This window comes from Heliangelus exortis, chromosome 2 (assembly GCF_036169615.1).
Source record: "Heliangelus exortis chromosome 2, bHelExo1.hap1, whole genome shotgun sequence".
Taxonomy (NCBI): domain Eukaryota; kingdom Metazoa; phylum Chordata; class Aves; order Apodiformes; family Trochilidae; genus Heliangelus; species Heliangelus exortis.
The window spans coordinates 6,259,228-6,272,553 of record NC_092423.1 but is presented as its reverse complement, the minus strand read 5'-3'; the positions used below and the strand labels follow the sequence as shown (position 1 = coordinate 6,272,553).

General features: G+C 43.2%; 1 protein-coding gene across 6 annotated transcripts in view; it reads right to left on the bottom strand.

Annotated features, from left to right (window-relative positions):
- The window catches only part of LOC139792019 (sodium channel protein type 5 subunit alpha-like), a 213,132-nt gene that overhangs the window by 185,030 nt on the left and 14,776 nt on the right, over positions 1-13,326 (bottom strand). The window lies entirely within an intron of this gene.

The window sequence follows — 13,326 nt, the reverse complement described above, 5'->3', positions numbered from 1 at the left end:
TCACATCTTGGTCTTCATTTAAAGGCTCTGTCTTGAACTATCGTTACTACAAACCAAACAACAATGTTCCACTGTGCGCATCTAAAAATAGAATTGCAATCATCTATGCTTCCGTTACTTTAAAACTAAATTTATCAAGAGATTATTCTTCCACAAGGTTTAGCACATCAGAAGTCTTATGATTTAAAGTTCAATCATTTCACAGTTATTTATGAGCAGAAAATCTTATGGATTAATTTTATAAAGAAGCACAATCAGCCTGAGGATCAGGTCTTCTTTTGGTGTAAATGGTCAGAATAAGCCTGCAGCCCATCAAAGCAGTTTTTGGCTTTTCTTTAAAATATTTTTTGCTATGTTCACAGAGAATGTGTAGCTGAGCACCAATAAGGTAATAGGTAAGGGTTACAATTCTGTTTCAGAATCTTCAAATAGCTGTGACTCCTGTGGCTAAATAAGGAGAGAGAGAAAAAACCTTCTTTCTCGGGGGTTTTTTATTAGTTTAGTTTCTACACCAGACAGTTCTTTGAGTGCAATTGATTTTGTAGTTTCCTCTATAGTTTCCAATTAATCATCCCCCCTCTTTGTGAGTATGTTTTACACAAAAACGGGAGACAGGGAAACATTTTTAAAAAGAAAAATGTGCTTATAAAAGTGCAGCAGTGGCATGGATATAGAGAACTGCAGGTTCTCTATGAAACCACTTTTTTGAGAGGAAGAGGGAGCAGCATTGCCTGCCATATGTAACAGCTGTCTGAAAATTTCCTATTTAAATTCTATTTCAATTTCTATAGAAAAAAAGCTTTTCCCAATAAGAGAAGCATTTTAGTAGAGAGCATCTACTTGGAGATACAAATTTCTTTCTGCAAAAAAAGAAGCCTCCAAACTAAACAGGGAACAGGTTTCTCAGAAATAATCACTATTTTTTCATGGAGGGGGAAAAAAATGACAAAGAAAACAAAAACCCTGCTCTCTAAGAATGATGGGAAACAGGCAAGAAATCACCATAATCACATCTCATGCTGGTTCTTCCACTAACTCACCATCTCTATTTTTCTGTTTTTAAAGGATATGAAAAAAATTTGGAACTTCATACAGTCATTTTGATTCCAATATAAAAATTTATTTTAAAATTACTCAGTTTTGACCAAACAAATTGACATTTTATTAAAAGAAAAGCACTAAGTGTGACAATATCTATTCAAAACCAGAAGAACGCACTTCTCTTCTAAAATTCACCATTAGAATCTCCTCCAAGCATAAAACTTTTGACTGAGGACAAGGGTCTTTTGGAGCTTTGAATGAATAACAATGGGATTATTACAAAAATAAATAAAAGATGAGCAAGCTGCCACTTAAGCTATGGATTTCCCACTGCAATGGCTTCAAAACTTTCTTGAAACAAAACAATTTTGGAAAAAAAAAAAAAAAGCAGAGGATAAAGCTCTGTCTAACTGATAGCATGAAAACATCAAGCACTTTGGTTCAGATTAATAAGTAATGATGGGGTGTTATCCAGGAAACAATGCAATGCCAAGTCTGTTTGATCTCAGCCCAACTGTTGGGTAAAAGTATTTTGAAACACTCTCCTGGCAAAGGGGCCAGTTGCATCTCAGCTCTGGGACTGTGATTATTTTAAAAGGGCTTTTATTAAATGATGGAATTTTTGTCCTAGAAGAAATTTTATACTGTATTATCTTCCTGAGGGCAAACTCCAGCTTTACCTGACTTATTCAGGAGGCTGGGGTCAGAGGAGGGGAGCTCAGAGCATCCTCTGCTTTTGCCTTCCAACCTCTGTCATCGAGATGGAAGCAATGAGAAAGGAGACTTGGGAGCCCTGTCCCTTGCATGTCAATTTTGTCTCAGAAAAGCCAAGAAACTGTCTTCCCTGCAGGTCTCAAAGTTTAAGTCCAACCCTTAAATGGCATCCCAAAACTGACAGATAAGTTCATTGCAGTCCCCTTCCAGAAAAGCAGAAAACACTGCTTTTCCCCTGGGTCTGTCCATCACAACCCACCTTCACCCCACCTTCACCTCCCAGCCTAACACTTCCATCTCACACCCAGCTCTTCTACATAAGACTATCTCTGTTCTTCCCAAAATATCAAAAAAACCCCACCAACCCCTAAGTTGACAGATATGTATTGTCCAGGCAGGTGTTTCTGGACTTGTTTGATTTTTCTAGCATAGTCATCCCCCCCATGAAACACTCCACTGGCCATACAGCTCTTTCCCTACCAAACAGAGCTTCAGCGGCCTGAGAGCTCAGCTGAAAAAAAAAAAAAACCAACCCCAAGCACTAATGCAGGAAGCGTAAAGAGATCTGATAAATGCTCCAAAGCTCTTCAGCTTCCAATAAACATATGAACTATAGCAACTGCCAAGAATTATGACTGCATGACATTACATCCAGCTCCTTGCTCTTATTAAAAAGTAAGCATGGGTATCCAATGTGCAGATGGGCAGCACCACACAATCTGCTCTGCTCCCCAGTCTGTGTTTTAATGGATCCACACAGGTTGCCACAAAGCAAAAGTTTTCATCTTAAGGAAATATGTGAACTCTGCAAACAGCTGCTTTTAGGGTTCACTGTAGTAAATGGACTTAAGTGAGTGGTTCTGGATTTATGTTCAGTTTTTCTATGATCTGAAATGAGATGTCTTCCAATCTTTTTCCTACTACAGAAAATATAATGGACTCTGATTGCTAGTTATAGAGGAAGGTAATTCACGCATTTTTGTACGGAAAAGTTGGTATTTTGGGAAAATATTGAAATGATGAGCCTCCTTTCTCCTGCAGAGAGTGAAAAGTAACAAGGTAAAATCCCTGGAAGAGTGGCAAGACCACCAAGATATTCCACTCCTACCTGGAGAAATAAGCTCTAGCTAGATGAGATTGCTTTACATTCCTAATCCCTGGTTTTACAAAGTTTACTCACTGAGTTCTGGGTGTAGGGTTATTGAGATCTTTGCATGATCTTACCAGTAGCATTTGGATTCAATAATTGTAGTATAATAACAGAGGTGATGTTTTAAAGACTATGAATATTAACCCGATTTTAATCTATTGAAATCTATTGAAAACTCAGCTGCAATCCTGAGATGTAAGAAAAATATTTTTTGCCTTTTTAATAGTAGTCCTTGTGTATCTACACTTAAATTTCCAAAACTACACATGATCCAAGGTGGGACAGATAGACAAAGAAGGATAGAGGAAGAGTTGTAGGCAGGAAAAGTTGAATTTGGCATCCTCTAAAAGCAGCACCAGTCCACAGTAAAGGTGCATTGACAGCATCAAATTTGCATTCCCCAAATTTCACTTCTGGGAATGTACTTCACTCTCATTCTGAGTGGTAGCACTATGAGTCTTTGTTGAGACTGCTCAGATTTTCCACTTGCTTTTATGTTTGCTGTCTCTTGGTGCACTTCGTAACAGAAATAGGGCAGCATAATTTATTAGAAGTGATGGTATTTTGATCTGTGACCATCAATAAGTCTGTGGCCTTCAGACCAAACACTATTATTAAGACATCCATTGAACTGGAAACAGCATTAGAGAAGAGCCAGCTAACTCAGCATTAATCAAGACTTTCTGTTCTTTCAGTATCTGAAGATTGCCATCAGGCTTTCTGATAACACTAATCCTCTGGCAATTCCAGGTGATCACACACTGATTTATTAAGGTGGTCACGTAGGCAGGTGACTTGTGATCCTTCATGGCAAGGATAACATCCCAGATTGACAGTTAACATAATCATTTCTAGGGCTGTGCACAGGGTCCAGTGTTCACATCATATTTTGCATGTCAAGATTCAGGAAACTTTCCAAATAAATAAGCTCATCTGGCCACAAATTTGTCTCGCTCTACCAGCAACAGAAATTAGACAAGGTACAGTATACATTTGGAGACCAGCCCAGACTCCTGAACTACCCCTTCAGCAATCTAGTGAAAGCCACCAGTATAACCAGCACATTTGCTTCTCTGCCTGACCACAAGATGCTGCCCAGTTACAGATCCAGCTAAAACTTTAGCTTAATCTGCATCCACAGGCTTTTAAATCTGGAGCTCAGATTGCTGTTAGAAGAACAGCCTCCCCATCATTATTCTGCACCAAGAAATTGCTAGTCTGGCTCTTTTTTGGCCTTTCTTAATATTTATGCATCTGGTCTGGTAGCATCCATCATTGGGGTAGGTGCCCCAGAGGGATAAAATAAAAGCAGTTGCAAAACAAGACACAAGACAAATGGGAATGGGGAGAGTGGGAGGGAGCCACTATCAGGAGGCTTTCAGTCAGGTTATATGAAGCTGCAGCACAGGAGGAAAAACCACCACCATGATTTAGCAACAAAGAATGAGCCTGAGCTGGTTTCAGTGAGGGGTTGGGGTGGCAGAAGCATTTGGTACAAATATATACAGAATATTAATCACCAAAGGATCAAGGGGAGAGCATAAAGTGCTTTGCAAGGGATCTTCAAGTCTCCAGGCATGGGCAGTGACCCACTCCTGGGCAGCACAGTGGGCACGAAGGGTTCCCACAAACCAACCCAACACCAGTCAAGGGAGAAGGTATCTGCTCTCAGCTGCCTCTGGAGAGGGAATTGCCAAAAGGCAGCAGCTCTGCAGCCCCCAGGAGGAGAGGAAACCTCAGACTTCAGCTGGGAAACTGCTGACACTAAACCATTTTCAGAACTTTTTTCTGGCTATGGTGGGAGACGGTGTGGCTACCTCCCAGCTGCAGCTGGGGTATAGGCAGCTTGGTCCCTAGGTAATGACCCTTTTGAGCATAGTGCTTCATTTTACACCTGATTAATTCCCTCCTCCCATACCTCCCCAAGAAGGAATTTCATTGAATTTTTGCTGCATAGTCAGGGGTTTTAGACTAACACATACACCAAAGAAAATTACTAATCCTGAAGACCAAGCATGACAGTCTCCCTGCAACATGCTAAGAACCCAGCTGAGAGGGATTTTCAAGTGCTCACAAACCTCTAGGGCCTCTGACCCAAATATTCCTGGTGCTACTTGTCATTCTTTGACAGTAGCATCCAGAAGCACCAAATGAAACTACATTGCACAAAGCAAATGGACAGACAGCAAATGAAGCCCAAGAAGGTGAGGAAGGGGTGAAGTTACTGGCATCTTCCACCAGCAAGCTGAAGGGATCCTAGATATCCTCAGTTCTGCCCAGCTTCCCATCTTCTGCCTTCCCATGCAAGGAGGGCATCTGCACCATGAACTGTGGTGAGACACACTCAGAAAGTCTGAAGCCCAAGAAAGCACCAGATGAAAACTTTTACTTGGCAGGTGTGAACTTCATCCCATGTCCATCACCTTAAATAATGAGGTTTGTCCACCAGCTCATTCAAATTCCTCTAAATAGAGCTCAAAGCACTGACTCTGAGCCTGAACCTTCTCCTTTAGGGTGCTCAGGAGCTACCAGATCACCAGTACTACAGAGATGCAAGGGAACAAGGCAGCCTCTCTGGGCCATCATCTGGATCTCATTCCCTATCCTGGTCTGGGAAGATGCCTCCTGGGCCTCAGGATCTCGTAAAAGCTCAGGCACATCATGATGGCTGAGATGACAGGGATGTCAGAGGAGCAGGAAGGGAAGGAGGAGCACTGTAGCCCAGCTGGCTTGCTGGATTTGTGTGGGTGGGTGGCAGGTTCACAACCAGCTATTTCTTTTATTTTTGGATTGGTTTGTCTGCTTGGAAATTTGTACCAGCTCTGCTATATAAACAGGAAGACAGAAAATTTGGCTAGATAACCCAGAAGCCCAAATCTTAGCCTTGCACCTTCCCTTGACATATCAAAATACGTCTCCCAGAACATGCCTTTATTTAGCCTGAAATTAAATTCCATGTCTTATTACCTTCACAGGCTTTAACTATTTTTCTTCTTGCAACTGAGGCTGGCTTTCATCCCAGCATTCTTCTTTCAAATGGAAGTCTCTACTAAACACATCCCCTTTCCAGCACTCCTCCTGGATAATGGGATGGTGATTAACAGAGTTTGCTCTAAAATGTGCTTGAGGATCTCAGGGTCACTGTCTTTACTGTACATACAGAGTGGTAACCTCTTATCTAGAGAACAAGCACAGCACCTCACAGACTTCCCCACCTCCCAGAGTCTGCAAAAATGATTTATAAGCTGGACTGGCAGCTTCCAGAGAGCAAAGTATTGCCCATTGTGAAAGGTGATGGTCAAATACATACTTGGGGCTGAGATGAGCACAGCCTCACATCTCTACTTAAATATTCCCATGTTCACACCTAAACCAAGGAGAAGGAGCAAGGTTCTCATCAGCTGCTGAGGGACATAGAATGACCAACCTGTTGGCTTGTCCTACAACTCCTCAACAGAGACAAGTCCATGGGTCTTGTCTCCTGGCAGCTAAATCCTGATCTGGGCAAGGAAGAGTTCAGCTATGGATAACCTGTAGCCACTCATAGTGCACACACATGACAGATTTCTATGCCAAGATAGAGGATTGATGCCACATCAGTGGGATGACCACAGTCAATATTCCTGGTGTGATGTAAATATATAGAGGGAAGTGAGAGGCATTGCTGTCTGTGCTCTATCACTCAGAGCTTCTTCCAGCTTTAGCTACCACAGATGCTGAAAAAAACCCAGGATGTACAGAGGACATTGAAGGAGTCCTTGCACTAGATTTTTTTTCCCTTTTTAGCCTCGTTTTCTGAGGAAACAGGCTTATCTGATCATGTTTTCTGCCTTTTAATCCCCTCTAATAACTTCAGAATCCATTGGCCAATTTCAACCACACTTGTAACAGAAGTAGACCTTGCAGGTACACTAAATGCCTGCTCATCCTATAGGAATGAAGAGCTAAGTAAAATAAGTCAGTGCCCCCACTCTGGTGTAGCTCCAACCCTTCATCTGCTCTGAGAGATGGAAATCACAGACAATTTAGGGATTCAAACACATCCTCAATAAGCCATTGCACCATTGCCACACAGCCCCACAAGTGGCCAGGAGGAGACTCTGAGTTTGGAAGGGCAAGTTAAACCAGCTGGATCCACAGGAAACAAAGCTGAATTAGTTTAGCTACTTGCAAAGCAACAGGAGCTTTATTTTTGCCTGGTTTAGAGTAATAACCTTAGAAAAGCAGAATCAGTGTTTCTGTTCAGGGATTAATATTGTGGCTTCCTCTCTTATCCTCTTCCACCTTGAAAGAGTGAAGTAGTAAAGTCCAAAACTTAGCTGGTGAGGAAAGGGGAGAAAACCAACAGTGATAAAGAACATCAGTCAATCCCTTAAAGCAGCAACATGCAGAAAAGTGAGACCATGAAAGCCATGCACAGCCTCCTTGTGCTCAGCCCTCCCTTTGGTTCAGGGGTAGTAACTTGATGCAAATTCTCTGACCAGAGCAGCAGAGAAGCAATGAAAGACTCCCAGAAGGTCCTGATTTTTAAGGCTGAAATCCTACTCTTCTGAGGGCAGCATATGGTACACAAGAGCTGCAAAAACAGCCCCTAATTTACACTCTTTTAGCTTTATTTCCCGGACTACACACACCACATTGTGGACCTGCACCTTGAAACAGGACCTTGGTGACCTACCAAGAGATCTGCACATGTGCAGAGTGTGCTGAGAGCCAGGAGCAGAAATGAGTTCCCAAACTCATGAGCCCATGTTACAGGTGGATGCAGACAAGCTCAGGACTAACAGAACTTTTTCCCTCGTGGCAAGCTCAACATATTTCAAAGCCTCAACCAAAGAAAAAAAAAAATTCTGGCTCAGCTGCTCTATATCATGAGAAATGGCTGATGCACCCAGCAGACTGGCAGACTGCCTGACTACCAGCTGTGGTCCAGTTTCTAACCCTGCTAAAACCAGAGGTCGGCCAGTGGACACAGTGCCACAAAAAGTGCAGAAAACAACAACGTCTGCCTTGGGATGTGCCTGGGAAGCCCCTTCCATGGCCAACGAGATGTAATCAATGCTGTGGCCAACTCTTTGGGTAGCTGGGCTCTCACCACTGGGGCTGGCAATGTCCTGGAGTGCTGGAAATGAGTAGGAAAACTCAACCCTAGGTTCTGCCTGGAGAGCAAGAAGTTCAAAGGACTCCAGACCAGCCTTTGGCCAGACTGTGAGGGTGGTGGTTTAACTGGAAGAGGCATTTCAGATATTCCCATAAAAATGCCATCTCTGTGTAAGTCCTATGCAGGCAGGCTTGCTCTTCTCCTCTCCCAGTCAAGGAATGCAGGAATTATGCCCAGGATGGGAGATCATCTTCCCACTTAACAGCCAAGCTGCTTCCCCATGGGTCAAGCTCTGGTTCTAGAAGTAGCTTTCACCTCATAATGAGCACCCAACAGGCAAACCAGAGCTGCTGGCTTTGAAAATTGGAAGGACAAGGTACAATTCAGGTGGCTGGAAGGCCAAAATGGACTTGATGGGATTGCTTTTTTGTAGGTTGGTCAATGCAGGGCTTGAAAGGTCAGTCTCCATGATCTCTAGGTACCTCATGCTCCGTCTTTCTTCTCCTGCCCTCAGGAGCACTTTCCATCCAGGCTGTAGACACTCTTCTGATATATTAGCACACAACCTTTACAAGCCTGTGGTTTTCACAACCACATCTGCTGTACCTGTCCATGGGATTTGGGATTTACTGTCTGTATGTCCTGCAAGTCTTGTGTTGAAGGCAGCCCCAAGGTCTCCATCAGAAGGCAACGTAGTGCCAACTCTTTTCCACAAGTTAGTTCATTCAACTGCTCTTTCTTCTTTCTCTCACCTCTGTGTTACTTTATTTTGTGAACAGTTCTGTTCAGGTTTAGACAAGGAGAAAAAAATGAGTTGCAGTGTCACCTTCATTACACGTAGGTTATGTAGTCCCACCTTGAAAGCAAATGACACTCTCTTCCAATCCTTTACAAGAAGGTGAAGATCACTTGTCTCCCTGGTCACCCAGTTCCTGGAACAGACAGGAACCTTAATGAAGTCCAAATGATTTTAAATCAAATACGAAAAATCAGAGTGATGTCCAGCAGAGAAATACCTTCAAGTGTTTTTCACAAGAGTAATGTGGGCTTTCTTCTTCCTCATCTTGACCTTTCTGGTATGTGTCCTCTGGGTCATCTGCAGCCTGGAGAACTGTTTCTGATTGTGTTGTAGAGGAGTGCCTCTCTCTCATTCCAGATATCCAAGAGACTGCACATAATGGAGTTTTCACCAAATTCATTCAAGGTGTCTTGTCATTTCAAGTCTGCATTATTGCAAAACACTCTACTTGGGTCTACCTTTAAGACTGTTTTGTCAAGAACCTAGTGACCTGCAATGCAAGTTTATCTGCCTTCTGAACAAACCAGATCACCTGAGTGCATTACACCTGGAACACCTCTTACATACAACTTGCTTCCACATGTCCATCACTGAGAAAGATCTTGGCAACAAACTCAAGGAAAGATTTGAGCCCCAGCTGTAATGATGCTCTCAGTGCAGCTCTCCTGTGATGGAGCTAAGCTGTGTGTGGGACAGATGGCAGATCCTACCTCTGGAATTCAGCCATTTTGGGAAAAACATCTCACCTCCATCCTGGTTGAGCTCAGAGTAAGACAAACAATGACTATTCAGGCACAGCTCATTTTGGGTTCTCTTCAGACTAATCACTGAGCTGCCATTCGGGATCTGAAGGCAGCTGCTGTCATTCACTGCAAAGTCTTAGAATAAAGACTGGTCCTATCTTAGCCACAGCAAAATCAATCTCAGTTGCAGGGTGATAGGTGTCTTTTAACTACTCCCAGCAAAATAGTGACACTACTACCACTTGAGGCTTGATATAGCACTTGGGCCTGGTCAACGCACAGTTCAGAGGAGGTGGAGAACAAAATGTGACCCTAATGCCATTTAATGGCTTCACCATTTACCCTACTTGCTAACCAGTAGTACATCTGCACAGCCAGTAACTGGTGCCCAGCTTCTGTGTCAACATGAGCTGCAGCTCCCTGTGCTCACTGGTTTATTGCTAATGCAATAAATAGCCTTGGGTGTGCAGTATTTGTTGTGACAAGCTGGAAGGAGTCCATGCATCAGATGATGAAGTTGTTCTTGTTACTAGCAGGTCCAATTGTCTTTTCTGCTGAACCAGCACCACACTTTCTTCTCCTTTTGCTCTTAACTTTCTCCCTTTTTTGACTACTTATTAAATATTTTACAGATATTTGTATGCTCATGGCTAAGCTCTCCAGCACATTTGCAGCAGTTTTGTTGAGTCTGCTTTTTCAGAATCTATACAGGGCTTGGATGGGGGTGAGGACCACTCATGCCAACACTCTGAATGCTGTTATTCCTAAAGCACAGTCTTGACATGCATGGCAAACTCCATGCAGAGAACAAGCCAGGCAGGTCTCCAGTAGAGACCCACAGGAATGGCAGAACTTCCCAACCCAACTGGACCAGTCCTTGAGAGGTTCTGGCTGACCCTCATTCCAACACCCCAGGGAAAAACATGAAGCTCCTTAGACAGTAAAAGCCAGGAACAGTGTTTGAATAATAGAAGCTGTGCCCTTAAAAAATAACTTCTAAAAATAATGGGAAATAACATGCATGAATACCTCCTTTGGCTTAAAACTAAATGTGTGCTTGTGCTTGCAGTGCCCAATAGTAAAATCACATTGTCCAAAGCTTTTACCTCCCTAACACAAAGTTTCACCACTTTCAGTATGAAAGTCCTACTTTGGTAACAAAGAAGAGCATTTTTGATTTTCAAAACACAAAAAGATCATCACTTACCAAAAGAAAATTTTTTTCAGTCTGCATTTAAGTATCTCAGAAAGAAACTGTCCTCACAATAAAGATGGCATTGCCTGGATCAACACTTTAGGCAGGGCAGGAAAAAGAAAAAAAAAGATAAAAGAAAAAAAAAAGTAGAAAGTGCAAAATTCTGTTAACTGTGAATCCATGAAAAGCACAACAAAAAGCACACATTTAGGTTAGCAATTTGAGGCCATAGAATAGATAGATAGAAGGTCAAAACTAGGAACACCAAAACACACAAAACATAATTTATATTACTAAAATGCTTAAGGTAAATGCTTAAAGGGTTACAGATAACATAAGATATTATTCTGGCCAAGGACAACTGGAAGACAGGGGGTGGTCCTGGTGGTGGGTCAGGATCAATGGGAGCTCTTTCCCTTTCCAACACTCTCTGTGCTGGAGGCTCAACTCTTTGGAGGAAAAGATGGGATGGAGCAGAGGAGCCATTGGTTGCAAGACCCCTGAACAGAGCAGTACAAGGGAAGATGACTCTGAGAAACCACCCTTTGTCCATTTCTAATTTGGACACTGCCAGGTTTCCCATGACCAGCAGTGGGAGATAACTCAGGGCTCACTGAGTCCCCTGCACACCAGTGCTTGGGCTGAAGAGCTCTGGACACACACACTGAGTCTGCAGTGGAGCAAAAAAGAAACCTGTGGCCATGTGCAGTGATGGGGACCACAGAGACATCCCTCCCACTACCTCTCTCTGTGGCGTCCCCTGGTACTCTGCAGGACCCAGATCCCAGCATAAGGAAGGGTGGGCTACTGGCCCGATTCCCTGATCCTCCCATTGCACAGCAGTGCTCCAAGAGAGCTTTCCCTGTGCAGGGGATGGTGCCATGCTGAGCACACCTAGGTCATTCAGTGCAGAGCCCCATTAGAGATCCCTGGACCAGCTCCAAATGAGTAAAAGCATCCATAGCACATAATACAGCAGCACACAACGATAGTAGGTCAGGTCCTAGAAGCAATAAAACCACATTAGCAGCATGTAAAACTATGCTAAGTAGCCTCTCTGGTTGTGCCCTGAAAAAAAAAATAAAAAAAATTAGCCTCCTCTGGTAGCCTCCTTACTGCAACCCCTTACATGAGCCCTTGTGGGTTTTTTAGGTGCACAGCAAAAGCTCCTGGGGCACAGATTGCCCCTTGGGCTCCATGAGGGATGATATGGGCCTTAAACTGCTCATGGAATCAGCCACAGAGAGATATTGCTGCTCTGGCAGGAGTTTTTCTTCCCTCATGGTGTGTGAGTACCTGCAGGGTTCATGGGGCACTGGAAGGAGTGATGCCTCCTTGGGGCTAAGGGCACTCCTTCGACCAACAGTACAGGAACCTGACTGCTTCTGAACTGAAGTAGACATCTGAATCAAAAAATAAGAGTTAGAAATTCTCAAAGCTAAAAATACTTGACTTCCCCATTAAAGCATGGCTTTCCCACCAAGCCAAGTTTATTATTATTATTATTAATATTTGGTTTCACTCTCAGGGCATGTAAGAAAGGTGGGTGGTCCCTGTCACAAGGTGTATAAGAAAAGCCTAAATTCTTTACACAGTATCCATGTTTCTTCCAAGGGATATCATTCTACAGCTGCTACTAGTATGAAAGAGAATCCAGAAGGGAGTGCACTTTTGTTAGGTATTTTTCCAGCAAATAACAGATTAAAGTTTGTATTCCATGTATAGTCATGCTGCAGGCTTATGAGAAATATTCTTATTTGAAAGTCATTTTCCTCTCCTTTATCTAGGACAATCAGCAGCATGGAAGAGAAAATAATAATAAAGAAATATGCATCAGCCCAGAGGTGATGTTCAGCCAAAACCAGGAAGTTTTGTGTCTCTCACTAAGGGACCTCAGTGTCAGAAGACTGAATTCTGATACTTTCAGTAAAAACAATAAAATCCCACTGACTTGTAGGGATTCAGTCACAATTAGGGAAGTTATCTTTCCTCCTCATAGCCCTTGGTGTCACTCGGTGTGACCCAGTGCTACAGCTCAGCTCCCAGCCTGGGCTTTCCCAAAAAGCAGACAGCTTCTGTTGACATCCTGAGTGTTTCATCCCAGCAAGAGTGTGCTGTGACTGTCCCAGCAATGCCATTTTGCTGAATTCTCCAGCTTAGGATGAAGTCAGAGAGGAGACATTTACTGCTTGGCTGCAGAAAGACAGGCTGGAGGATGATGACTCTGGTTTTGACCCTGGTGTCATTTTCCTAAGTCCCAGTTATGTGTGGACTGTTAGCAGAAACACAGAAAGAGGTGGGATGATATTGCAGCCACATGTCATGAGGGGAAAAAGCCTATTTGCAGTTGGCACCATGATGTGGGAACACATCCCTGGCTGCTCTGTATTAACAGCTGGGGAATTTGTAGCCCTCCCATTGCCTGTCCTTTATTAAAAGGGATGCATCAGGGTTTGGTGATGTGAAGCAGATCTGGTTTGCTGAGGCTTTCTGCAGAGCAAGGATTTTGCTCTGAATCAGATGTTGAGGACTTTTCCCTTCCCTGGTTTCCCAGCTCTCTCCAAATACCCACTGCATCATCCT